Source organism: Podarcis vaucheri (assembly GCF_965113315.1).
Source record: "Podarcis vaucheri genome assembly, chromosome: 4".
NCBI classification, from domain to species: domain Eukaryota; kingdom Metazoa; phylum Chordata; class Lepidosauria; order Squamata; family Lacertidae; genus Podarcis; species Podarcis vaucheri.
In genome coordinates this window covers 70,948,263-70,958,997 of record NC_138762.1, presented here as the reverse complement: position 1 = coordinate 70,958,997, position 10,735 = coordinate 70,948,263, and the positions used below count along the sequence as shown (strand labels likewise).

Below are 10,735 nucleotides of genomic sequence, written 5' to 3'. Positions count from 1 at the left end.
TTGGCTCAGTGAAAATTATACAAATAGAAATCAGAAAACTGTAGTTGTCGTTCAGTTACTGTAATTTGACGTGTGAGATTTACCTCATTTTCCATATGCAGCCCTAGTGTTTCCTTGGTTAGCTTTTCTCAACCTAGTGCATTCCACATGTTTTGGACTACAAATCCCATCAGCTCCATTCAGTAAAGCGGAGTGGGGTAGTCAACGTGGTGACCTCTAGATGTTGTGGACTATGACTTGCGTCAGTAGGTATAGAACCGCTATGCTGGGGAGTGTAGAATGGGGCAGAGATCTCAACTCACCCAGCTCAGAACAGCTAAACTATCACAGAGCTCCCCATTCCACCTGCTGAAAAATGCAGATGGGCAAACATTGGGGAGAAAGCTGGAAGAAAGCCCTGGAACAGCAGGGCAGGAACTGACCCTTGATCTGCTGGATCCTGAGCAGACTCCCCTCCATGTTGTTACTTGACAGCATGAAGACCCAATCTGTGCCAGCTCCATTGCTATAGCTATCCCACCCCCTGACATGTGTGATAGGGCGGTAGATGCAGCAGTGGCTACACTGCTCTGCCACATCCTGCCACTGCTTAACCACGCTGTGGATTACTCTTGCAATAAATAAATACAATGCCAGTTGGTCTTAGCTGATGATAACACAATGCTTTCCTGATAAGTGAATGCAGTGAATTTTTGAGATATTAAATAATTGGCGGTGACCTTATTATGGGTTTGGAGGGGGCGGAATGTAAGTATTAGATGAAAACAACAAGCTGGTGGCAAGAATATCACTCTGATTCCTAGCTATTGAGTTATTGAGCTACTCTGTGAAATCTGACCCAAACATACAATGGAAACTGTCAGCCCCAATTAACCAAACCTCCAAATTGTCTGTGTTTAATGTCAAAAAATTATAAAACGTCCAGCAGGAGACAGCTGTTAGACACTCAAAGATACAGTTACTGACCTCAGTAGGAAAGGTTAAAGAAACCACCGATCTGAATATCATCAGAGCACAAAGGAAAATGAAAGCCATATGACCCAATCAACACTTCAAGAGGGACGTGAATATAATCAAAGATATATAGGAACTGGTACTGAGCCTTGAGGTTTGCCATTATTTGAAGCAAAGAATGTGAAATCCTTGATCTACACATGGCAAAGAGAAAAGATTATGGAGATAAAAACTTAAATCTAATATACACACGAAGCCACATGATTAACCATTAAGATGATAAATGGCGAATGAATATCATATGGCTTAAGTGTCAAAAGCAGATGTTAAATTGAACAAAATGAACACACATCCACCAGGTTTTAGTGGAGAATGTGATAAAAGAATGGCATTTAAGTATGTGTGTGTGCACGATATATGAGAAATGGGTTTTTTTTAAAAAAGTTATTTATTTATTTTTAAATAATGGATGAACGAAACTCCTCTCGTTTTCAGTTCTCCCACTAACACCATTTCTCCGACTTCTCTGCTAAACTCCTCTTGTGACTTATTTAAAGAAATTGTTTACATGGACCTTGAAGCAATGTCAAACACGGCATGCTGGCAAATGAGTTAAGTCATGGTTCTAATCAACACATGTGGATAAATCGTTGTGACTTTTTGAAAAAGACGTTGCCCTACTTGAATCCTGAATTCCAAGCAACTCTACACTAGGCGATTCATCTATGTATGTAGATGAGGTCTAAGTTCATGGTGAAGTGGTCCTGTCATGACATCCAATGCTTACACAAGCTCCATTTGTCAATGCAGACAGATTGCTACACCCCACACTCTTGGGTTCTCTGAACCCTGTGGCGGCCCTGCCAATCAATCAAACTCTTCAGGTAATAGCCAAACTCCATTTGCGTTCCGAGGTCCTGGAGAGGGACAGGCTGCTAGACAGCTGGAAAGAGACATATAGAAAGCACAGAATAGCCCAAGACATTGCAGTGCAACTGCCACAATGATAATGCTGGAGGAGGGGGAAGGGGGAGCAGATTTCATTGACTACATATTAGAAATAGCATGTTTGCCTTTGCAAGTAATATCAAGGCTGAAATCGGCATGTTTTAATGGTTAGATACAGGAACTGACAAATGGGACCTGGCTGTAAATCAGTGATTTTGGTTGGTCTGGCATTCTTCCTCGCAAGCACTCAGCGATGGCTTGTTTACACAACCAAGATCCACAGGTTATTGTCCTGGGATTGCTGCCCATCCCTTCTTTTGATTGTAGGTTCACTTATCATGACATGAAAGAGAGGTAAGCCGAGAGCTCCAGATCTTGCCAGCAGATGTTGGTTTTCTTTCAACTCATTTCAATTCCTGGTTCACCTTTCGACTCTGCTAAGGCAAATGAATATGCTTTGGGGTGGAGGTAGTTTTTATAGTGGGATGCTGGCAGGAGACCTGTCAGCCTAGAAGCTGGCCATTAACTTTTTTATGGTACACGTTGCAAAACTTAGGGTGATTGGGACTGACTTGCCAAAGGCCTTTCAGTGAATCCAAGGCGGAGCTTGGATTTGAACCTTAAAGGTCCCATAGCGACAACTCTAATGGACTTCACTGGTGATCATATCACTCTCTTGACTCACTCTGTGCTCTGGTTTCCCTATACGTCATCTATTTCTGCAAGTAGAGCATGTTACCATTTCAGCATGCTTATTCTATGCTTGTCCATAAAGAGGACCTATTGCTACTGGTAATAAAAAGTGTAGAAGTAAACAAAAAGGATAATAGCCTGGCAGTGGTTCTGCCTGCAACAGTTACATCAGGAAACAACTGTGGCTGGTCATTCATTTGGATATACAGTATACAGTTTCATTTTGTTTACTAAAAATAAACCTATATATCTGATAGTTATAAGTGTTGCATGGGATTTTCGCAATGTGAATTTCATTAAAGTTAGAGCGTTGCCAGAGAGCACCAGATTGAAAGCTGTACAAATTTATCAAGACTAGACAACAACTTGGAGACTCTTGGCAGGACATTTTCCAGTATCAAAGAACTGGAGCTTTGTTTTTGTTTTCAACAGAACAATGAACATATTGTCAACCTGCAAAAGGCACCGGTGAATTCTGCTTCATTCACCTTCGAAAATTGGTATCTAGGATTGGAATGGGAGGCACTATTTGAGGTGGCTCCAATCCTTTCTGGTCAGTCCAAGAAAGTGGTGCTGGCAGACTGCTGCTTCATCCTGTGACCTTACACATAACAGGTTCTTCCTGATCTCCCTTGCTGTTTTTGGACACAAAGCTGTCCAAAGCTGTTTGTCGTTGCATGAAAAAGTTAGCTGTAGGCCTGCACTTAAATCAATAGGGCTTAAAAGGGCTAAACCTTGGTTAGATCTTTCCAATGTTCCAGTAATTAATGGCTTTTCCTATGGCCACTCTAAGGGAAAACTATCCCTTACTTTTACCTCAGGGGTATCGTATAATACAACTTGGGGTTTCCGTTACCGCATTTTACAGCAGCAGTAATGCAAGAATTTACTGCTGATCTTATAGGCTGAGACAAAAGTGTGCCATTTTATGAAGCCATTAAACACCTTGAAATTTTCCCACATTGAACATCAAGCTTACCGTGTTTCCAAATGTTCCCTGGCACTGCCATTCAGTATGTTTAACCCCGTAGTGTAATAAAATTATATGGTTTGACCAGATATTCTGTAATCCTGGGAGATATCACATCTGGACGATGTTTTGAGTGCAATCGAATACCTCAGAGACGTCACTGTCAAAATGAAACATCTCTCTATCACCAGAGCTTGTTAGTAGGGAACACCTGGTCTACGTGCAGCAAGGTTATTAAATTTCTCTTTCACAAAGAGAGCTTTCAAGAACCATTGGGGTACTATTTTTTTATGACCAAGATTAAAATTTTAAACCAGACACATAAGAGCCTCCATTGTTTGTTTGTGGATTACCTGATCAGGAGAATAATTTATGCAAAACGTTTCTCATTTTTCTTTTTCTTTTTGGCAGAGGAAACACCTGACCCAGTTCTGCTGCTGAAGTCCAGCAGCTCTGGCCCTGGAAAAGAAATATCCCAATAGCCTTCTGTAAGATGCTGTTTGACAGAAGAGTGAGGTAATAATTGAAATAACTTTAAATGAATGATTTATGCAAACTTCCTTTATAGCTACCTATTGCAGTATTTTCAATTAATCTGAAAAATGCACTGTCTTTCTATACCAGCAACTGGGAGGATCCCTGATGTGATGAACACACCGTATACTCTCGTTTACAAGAGCTGTCTATTCATCTTGATGGAAGGGTGGCCTTGCATATGTGTCACTTTGGCACAGCGGTGGCCCATCCTGTTTTGCTGCTTGAGGCAAATTGGGAAGGTGCCGTCCCTCAGCTCCCCCCTGCGGAGGCCTCACTTACAAAGGTTGTGCAGTGGCAGCTTCTGGGTTCTGACAAGATCTCACCAAAGGTCTGTGAGATATCACTGGAACCAGGCCACTGCCACTGGAGCCCCTTCTCCAGGTATGGGTAGGGGAGAGGAGAAATGAGGCTTTGGCAGGGTGCGGCTTCTGGTGAGATCCTGCAAGTGCTCCATGAGATCTTGTGGAGCTCTTGTCAGATCTCACTGGAATCTGAATCTTTGTTGTTTCAGGCAGCTGCTGCAGGCCACCTTATGGACAGGTCGGCCCTGCTTGGGCATAATAGAAGTGAATGAGATAGTCAACTCCATAGAAGCTCCCTATACTCCATAGAAGCTCCCTATACACACATGGAGTCAGGGCCGTCTTTACCCGGGGGTGCAAGGGGTGCGGGGCACCTAGGCGCCCAATTCTGGTAGGTGCCAGGTGCCCGCCGCTGAAGCTGCCTAAGCTCTTAACTATCTACCTGTTGTGGAATAATAAATAATTTTGATCAAACTAGAAAAACAAAATACATATATATCTAGGTATTACCGAAATGTATACCTACTGTTTCACTAAAGGACTTTTGACGTTGTGTGCTCGTTTACCAAAGATGTGCCGCGCCAGCTGCGGTGCTTGTCATTCACAACGACGGCACTTGTCAGACTCAATGACGGCATTCACAACTAAATTTGGGGGCGCAGGGCGGAACTTTGCACCCCGGCGGTGCATATGCTAAAGACTTGCCTGCATGGAGCTTTCCAGAGGAAGAGTTTTTTCCTGCCAACTTTTCAAAGTTCTGAAGCACCCATAACTGGGTTTGGGTTTTCAAAAGAGCTTTTTACACAGCCTTCCAGGAGTTCACTGGAAAATGTAGAAAGCCTCCCTGAGCTTTTAACAGGCTATCAAGCTGGCGTCTCGAAAAAGACAAGGATCCTGAAGCTTAAATGTAACCACCGTTAAAATGATTAAGGACATTTAATATCCTAAATGCTTTTGAAAGCTGAGTGTCAGTATACATCTGGAAGTATGAGCAAGAGCTGTGGCTTTTTGAAAGAGCTCTCCTTTGATTTTTTTTTTTTTTACCATTAAACTAAATTACATCTTAAGATAAACACTAAGAGCAGAAGATGATTCAGTGTTTATATGTGTTCCCTCCCATTACTTTTCATATAAAATATTTGTTTTTTAATTTCACCAACACTGCAGAGAGAGAGACTGGCTCTAAGTCACTGATATAAGCCTTCAAACATGTGAGGCTGTTTTTAGCAAAGTAAAATAAAAGTCTTTCCTTTTGTTTAGTGCATGTGGAGAGAAGACCTCATAATTCTGCATGACAGAACAAGCTTGAGTTAAAAAACAACAACCCATTTGCTAAGAGACAGATAATATCCGACATACACATCACAATGTGCATTTTTGCAGTTCCAACAGATGCAGCCAGTCATGTGCAATTGTACAACATGATGACATCACTTGCATAGAGGCTGCTACATGTTATTCAATGAGAAGAGAGCACTGCAGCATCTCTGTGGCTCTTGCAACATGTTTAGAGCATTCTTGGAATAGGACAATATAAAATAAACCTCTAGACATGCCATCACTACAAACCTTTCCCTTTGAAATTCCTCACTTCTTTAGTAGTGTCTCTTACAGGCAAGAGAAAAGAAAGTTGGGCCATGGATGAAAATCCCTATGAAACTTTTATGATGTTTCTTCTCTTTTTTTTAAAAAAATGGCTGCTCTGAAACCAAAATAAGACAAATGATTTTATTTTTTCTGATACTTTAACAGCATCAGATGTAATCCTATGAGTGCAGAATCTTCTCAATGAAATAGTACAGTATTAAATGGGATAGTCAATTATACTCTCCTGTTTTGCACCAGTTTTGTTTAAACTCATATGCCTTCTCTCAACTGCGTGGGAACAGTAGGTAGCTGGGATCCCACATAGCTGGGATTATGTGTGAGTAATCCAACCACATGGGTGGGAACCAAGTGTGTGGGCTTTCCCCACAAAATAAGTGCTGATCCAAGACACTGGGGCACCATGGGCCAGGAGTCAGCTTCACCTGCCGAACAGCAGCCTGAAGGGGGAGAAGGCAGAGTGACTCCACCTGTGGCTGATCAGCCTTCAAGGACACTGAGGAGAAGGAGTTGATGAGAACCAGCTGGCTTCAGTCTTCTTAAGCAGAGCTGCCAGCAGCAGTCAGATGCTGGTAACAATGTTTGTGGTTCCTGGCCTACCTTGCTGTTTCCTGCTCATCTTGACCCCTGAACCCATGATCATTGGATTCCCTGACCCCTGGACCAACGGACAACGTGGAATTCCGTTTGCCCAACTCTAGGACTCAACCTGATTTCAGATGTTAACTCTGCCTCCAGGCAAGTACATTTCAGAGACTCTTCTGGTTGGCTGGCCACTCCCACTCCACCAATTGTGCATGCTGTTGCTCAGTAACAAAACTATGACATGGAGTGACAATTCGGGGGGGGGGGGAGGAGAACCATACTATTGGCATTGCCAGTGTAGTTCAGCCATGTGGGAACTGATCACTGATAAGCAGCTAATGATGTCCTCAGAAAATAAAAACGGGGCACCACTTCAAGTCAACCTCATCCACTAATTTCTAGCATTTAAGATTTACCAGCCTAATTTCTTAAGACTTTTTTAATGGCACGAGTGTTCTTTTTATTGAAGGGTTCACTATGAAGTATGATATAATTCTAACCTCCCTCTCTGCAGGCAGGGCTTTGTGGATTGACAGAACCACTACCAGATCTCTAGTAGAGCTGTTCATGTCAGGCACAGTGGAAGGTTGTGGGGAGAGGATTTGGCTCAATCTGGATCAGTTGTGGTACCAGCTCCAGGCTGGCACAGCAATGAGCCCTGGCTTAAGTGCAGGTTTGCATGCTCATAATGAGAGATCATTTAGAATAATGAGAATTTGATTCTCCTAGAACAACATTATATGAAACTGATGAGGCTTGAGTCACACAACTGGAGCCGTTTGGTGAGAGTGTGAGAGCATCTACTTTGATTAAATCCCTGGCACCTTCAGGCAGGACTGGGCAAGATCTCTGCCATTCATCATAGACACTATTGAACCAGATGGACGTGGTAGAAGGAAGTTCTTACTATCACAAAGTCAGCAACAGTTCATTTTTGAAATATTATTACTAGATTCGGTCATATTGAAGCATTTCCTCAGTGCAGCAGAAGGAATAGAGAGTTGAACTAGAGTAAGTTGTAATTTTTTGGGGGACGCGGGTGGCGCTGTGGGTAAAACATCAGTGCCTAGGGCTTGCCGACCGCATGGTCGGCGGTTCGAATCCCCACGGCGGGGTGAGCTCCCGTCTTTCGGTCCCAGCTCCTGCCCACCGAGCAGTTCGAAAGCACCCTTAAAGTGCAAGTGGATAAATAGGTACCGCTTTATAGCGGGAAGGTAAACAGCGTTTCCGTGTGCTGCGCTGGTGCTGGCTCGCCAGAGCAGCTTCGTCACACTGGCCACGTGACCTGGAAGTGTCTGCGGACAATGCTGGCCCCCGGCCTCTTAAGTGAGATGGGCGCACAACCCTAGAGTCGGACACGACTGGCCTGTACGGGCAGGGGTACCTTTACCTTTAAGTCGTATTTTTTATGATTAAACATTCCAAAAAATTCACCTCTCCACCCCCACCCAATGGCTGCGTTCTCAGACTTTTAAATGAAGTTTTGAGTTGACAGAATGAGGTGCTGGTGGGTTCTAAACCTCATAGGTTCTTAGAACAAAGGGAAACAAACGCTATTTGGGTCACGGCCTGAATCCTGCAACCTTTAGAGACTTGACTGACTGAGGAAAGAAAACAAGGCAACCTCATAAGAGAACTATAAATACCATAGGAGTTCGCCATGACCGACACGATGATAAGGAATGCCAGTTTGAAGAATGATTAACCATGTATTGTAGGTGTGCTGCTGCCAGGAAAAATGTCTGAGCTTCATAAATCCTGTTATTATACTTGGCTCGGCTAAATTATATGCACTTCATTGGAAAAGCAATAATAGGTGACTAGCTGCTTGCTCTCCCTCCGGCATGGGCTTGCTGAGCAGCCTCACGGACATTGCACAGAGTGCATCTGTGACGCAAGTGTCCAGGAATGTGTTGCAAAGCTGTTATTAAACATTTTCCTTATTTTTCAAGTGGAGAATTCATGACTCAGAGATAATTCCTTAATACAATTGATTTAGAGAGGTGTGGAGAAATCCTGCATAATCCATCTTTCCCGGGAGCTGACACATGCACGATTCATTTGCTTGGCATGTGAATGAAGCCACAGGCATCTCTGGTCTGTTCTAGCATCCCTTAATCCCAGTGAAAGAGCAGTACATTCGGAAGCATGGGAGTTCACTGTGATGGCCCCTTGGAGGCATGCTCCAAAGGAGAATCCAAAAATGCAGCTGTGTTGATCCTAACAGTAGTGGTCAGTAGTGGCACGGGAGCAGCAGCAGGAGTGGCAGATTGGTTCTGCTGCACCTGTACCATGCCAACCTGTGCCCTTCCCCTCTCAGTTACTGGTAGTGACCTCTGCACTTGGGAAGCCAAGCAAGGAATGCTGCCCCCAGCTGCTTCACCCTGCCAATTTCTACTGAATCCTAGATATCTCCACCCACCAGAGATTTCTATCTACATGTACACACAGCTACTACCCAATTGATTAGGAATCAGCTGACAATTATAGTGTAGTAACCTGTGCATGCTCAGCCTTGGCTAGGAAGACCTGGGTGGTTCACATCCCTGGTCATTCATGAAGTTCACTGGCTGGCCTTGGGCCATTTGCTCTCTGAGTCTAGCCAACCTCACAAGGCTGTTAGGAGGATATTGTGAGGTTAGCCACATTTATGTGTGTCACCCTGAACTCAGCGGGGGCCATGTAGGATACAAATGTAGACAACATCAAATTAACACAGTAGTAGTAGTAGTAGTAGTAGTAGTAGTAGTAGTAGTAGAAGAGTTTGGATTTGATATCCCGCTTTATCACTCCCCTTCAGGAGTCTCAAAGCGGCTAGCATTCTCCTTTCCCTTCCTCCCCCACAACAAACACTCTGTGAGGTGAGTGGGGCTGAGAGACTTCAAAGAAGTGTGACTGGCCCAAGGTCACCCAGCAGCTGCATGTGGAGGAGCGGAGACGCGAACCCAGTTCCCCAGATTACGAGTCTATCACTCTTAACCACACCACCACACTGGTTCTTCACATGCTGGTGACGCTCATTTTGAACTGTAAAAAACAGATTTGTAGGGCAATGGTGTTACTTCCCAACATATATTTAATGTAAAGAACAGACACCGTTGTGTCTTTTTATATAGTGGAGGAAAGGCGAGGCAAAAGGATGAATACATCCTGTTTATTACAACTCCCCAACAGTGCAACCTCGGCAAAGCTTTTTTTTATATAAAGATATCAAACCCATTTTTGTCCCACATGGTAGGTTAGAGTTTATTTATTTTTCTTATCAGAAAATTCTTGTCAATCATTTTGTTGAAAATAAATGAACTTGGACTAAATTTTATTTAGTCTGTCTCCAGCTCTCAGGTGGTTTTGGTTTACACTATGCTTTAGCTGCATATATCTTGTTTCATCATACTGACATACTTTAAAGATAAATCTACGTTCTAGATTTTCTAAGTCATTCCTTAGAAAACCTAAAGAGCTTCACTCACATCTATCACATCTAAGGTAGGCTTTCTTACACCACACAATTCACAAACCATATTCCACTGTGTTTTTTAAAATGTTTCCTTAGCCCCCTTTAAGTAAGGTAAATGACCCCTGGACGGTTAAGTCCAGTCAAAGGCGACTATGGGGTTGTGGCGCTCATCTTGCTTCAGGCTGAGGGAGCTGGTGTTCATTCAAAAACAGCTTTCTGGGCCATGTGGCCAGCATGACTAAATTGCTTCTGGCGCAACGGGACACCATGATGAGTGCCAGAGCACATGGCAACACCATTTACCTTCCTGCCACAGCGGTACCTATTTATCTACTTGCACTGGTGTGCTTTCGAACTGCTAGGTTGGCAGAAGCTGGGACAGAGTGGAGTAGGTGGCACTTTGGTCTAAACCACTGAGCCTCTTCGGCTTGCTGATCAGAATGCTGCGCGATGGGGTGAGCTCCCCTTTAAGTATATATTATATGCCAGCATAGCAGCTTGTAACATCCTCAATCCTGAATTGGATGTGAGTTGAACTAGTTGCCTTTGTAAAGGGATGAACGTGAACCAGAATTTGTTCCTTTTCAGACACATTAAACTTGAAGGAGAACTGGTCCCTTTTTTAAAATGAACTTTCTAAGCTCTGGAAATTAGTCCTGTGGAAGCAAATCATGAGGTCATGCA

At 43.5% G+C, this 10,735-nt stretch overlaps 1 long non-coding RNA gene across 1 annotated transcript; it reads right to left on the bottom strand.

Annotated features, from left to right (window-relative positions):
* Positions 1-2,048: 2,048 nt before the first annotated feature.
* Positions 2,049-4,061, bottom strand: LOC309531455. Its single transcript, XR_014219326.1, has 3 exons — positions 3,919-4,061; positions 3,575-3,725; positions 2,049-2,336 (listed from the first exon to the last, which is right to left on the bottom strand). It is a non-coding gene; the product is annotated as an uncharacterized lncRNA (long non-coding RNA).
* Positions 4,062-10,735: the final 6,674 nt, after the last annotated feature.